Source organism: Dipodomys spectabilis, unplaced genomic scaffold (assembly GCF_019054845.1).
Source record: "Dipodomys spectabilis isolate Male_0828 unplaced genomic scaffold, ASM1905484v1 ptg000183l, whole genome shotgun sequence".
Lineage (NCBI taxonomy): Eukaryota > Metazoa > Chordata > Mammalia > Rodentia > Heteromyidae > Dipodomys > Dipodomys spectabilis.
In genome coordinates, this window is record NW_024870860.1 from 953,580 (window position 1) to 956,707 (window position 3,128).

Genomic DNA, 3,128 nt, shown 5'->3' on the forward strand with positions numbered 1-3,128 from the left:
AAGTCATATTTCTTACTATGTTAGACAGAGGGAAAACATAAAATAACATATAATAAGGCAACTATTTGTGATTTTTTAAAATGTACCTTATTAAATGATGAAATTTATTAGCTAGTGTTTGGGTTTGAAATTTAGGAGGTTGATCTATTTAACACATTTCTGAAAGGCTCTTACTGAAAAACACAAATTGTGGGTGGTAGTATTTCTACACTTTAATGAATGGTTGAACATGTTTGGCATTAGTGCTGTATAAATAATTCAACTCTATTTAACTTGCTCCCTACACTTGAAAAACTTGTAATGTCACTAAGTATCATCAACTTGTCAAATGTTATTTTGGCGAAATTGATTTTAAAAAGTATATTTGAAAATGAATATACTTTCAGATTAAATGTAGATTATCATTGGTTTGAGAGTGACATTTTTATACCACAGAACCATGTTGTACTGAAGTCCCAGTGTTTTGAAGCACTCCTTAGTGCTTCAAATGTTTTTCTGAATTACATTTGACATCTAAGTCAAGTTTTCGGGCTTTGGTAGACCAATTATGGATCTGTCCTTCCAGGAACTATTTTTGGCCCACTTATGTTGGAATAAAATCTTTCGTTAATCATAGGTGAGGGGTATTAAAAATAAACATATGACAGTTTGTGAACTTGTTCACTCATATTGGCTGGTCATCTGTAAGTTGAATGTTTGAATTACAGTACTTTCTCTCAAATTTTGTGATCTCATCCTTCATTTTAAGTTGCCTTGCATTTCACAATTGTTTACTGCTAATTCCTGCATCTCAAGGAATTGGGGCCCTGAAATTTAGGAAATGCGAAATTGAGATGGGTCTTCAATTACTTTGTGTTGATATGTTGCATGGGCCTTGGTGAAAAGTCTTGTCCCTGTTATCTGATGATGCAGGTAACTGGGACCTGGGATCCTAGGACCCATGGGTACTGCAGAAAAATAATATTTTTTAGACATCTTAGCAAAATTTGGGAATAATCAGTAGGAATGCTTCAGAAATATGGAGAAAAACAGTTTGGGACAGGCGAGTTAAAACAATAAACAGAGCAGCAGAGTAAAATCCATTACAGATTAGAGGAAAACATTGTTTTTTTACCATGTGGATTCAGAAGGCAAAGAAGAGTTATAATGTATCACAAGTTTATACTAAAAACATTGCATTGATACTTTTTATAGTCTAATATATATTTTAAACCTAATTATTTATATTCCAATTCTATTTATTGGAAAAAAATAAATATCAATTTATTTGTCAAATTATCAACTAATTCTAGTAAGTTTCATTGTGTGAAATATAAAATCAGCACATATAAATGTAAAATGTATGACTATATATAATTAAAAGGCACACATTTTGCATTTTTCTGTTGTAGTTACTGTATCAAAGGCAACTCTGTTTTAAAGTATTATTCCATTATCTCTACCTCAGTGTTTGATAGAGTTAGACCTAAAGTTTTACCATTTGTAGATTTACAGCATGGAGGAAAGAGGAAACTCTGTGATTAAAACATTATCAATTTAATGCCTAATAACGAGGAGAAACATATGCACTTCTCCTGCAACTCTGAAAATATTTGGTTATAAAAAGGCAGTAGTGTAATTTCCTCCCTGGTTGGATCGTAGACAGGCCAGAACAGAAAGTAATCATGCATACGAACAATTTTTCCACCTTCTTGGCTTTAGCTACTTTTGAAATGGAAGGTATAATAAACAATTATATTTTGATAAAATACCTTCTAGTCTGAACAGTTCTGTTTGAACGGTTCATCTCTCTATGATCTCTTGTAACCAAGATTAGTTTTGTTCTAGTAAGAAAATCTTTGCTGTCAGGGTAAGATATTCTAGTTGGTATGTTCCCACATGGAAGAAGGGTAAAGGCTCAGGTAGACATTTGTTCCAGTAACACCTCATTTGGGAAATTGTCAGCTGAAGAAATTTAGAAGTATCTCTTAAGCAATGCTTACTTGGAATCCATTAGGTCCACAAAGCTAATTCAATTGGATAAATAAGTACTTGAAAAAGCCATCACCTTTGGACCTATCTATAAATAATTAAGAGTACGATCAAATACCAAATAAAAAGACTTAATATAGTCATTGACAAAAAAATTTTGCAAATGTGAGCAATCGACTGATCAATATAATTTTTTTCCACTATTCACAGAATTTAAGGGAAATAAGATCGATAGCATTGTTAGGAACAATAAGGTTTCCTTCTTACAAGTAGGCACCCATAGATATAAGCCTGTATAAAGATTGCATCATTAACTACTTAAATTTAGAGGATATTACGTGCTTCAGCAGCACGTATACTCAAATTACAATACAGAGATTAACATGGCACTTGCACAAGGATAATATGAAAATTTGAGAAGTATTCCATATTTTTCATTCTTCAGATGCAAGAAATGAAAAACAGTTATTAAAAAGTTGATTACAAAATTACAAGTGTAACAATACACGTAATTCATATTATTAAATTTAGTTTGACATCAGTGTATTAAATCTTCACCTAAGAAAGGCGTTTACATAGCATAAACTTTACAAAACTTTTCAAATTAGACAACACTGACATTTTATCCCAAAGAAAAATAATATTAAGACCTAGAAAAAAAGGAATCAAACTGTTCTATATGGAATGCAATCAGAAAGGACACATTAATGAACCTATATATTATAAAATAATGTAGAATTCAAAGTATATCTAGGAGAAAATAAATTATGAACATTATGCAAACATAGAATATAGAATATCTTAAAATATACTTTTTCAGACAAGCATCAGAAATATTTTAGTTTCTGTACTACTCATTTCAACAGGTAAATTAAAATTATTTCTGATTAAAAAATCACAAACTCTGAAGAAATTATTATACATGTATACAAAAACTATTGAATACATTTTTAAATCCAAGGCAGGAAATTCACTTGGAAGAATTCCACGGAATCCATGAATTTTTACAGTAAAATATTGGTGCTGCCGGGCACTGGTGGCTCATGCCTATAATCCTAGCTACACAGGTGGCTGAGATCTGAGGATCATGGTTCAAAGCCAGCCTGGGAAGGAAAGTCTGTGGTACTCTTATCTCAAATAAACCACTAGAAAACTGG

General features: G+C 31.5%; 1 pseudogene; it reads left to right on the forward strand.

Moving 5' to 3' along the window:
* Positions 1 to 2,309: 2,309 nt before the first annotated feature.
* LOC122121102 lies at positions 2,310 to 2,406 on the forward strand (annotated as a pseudogene).
* Positions 2,407 to 3,128: the final 722 nt, after the last annotated feature.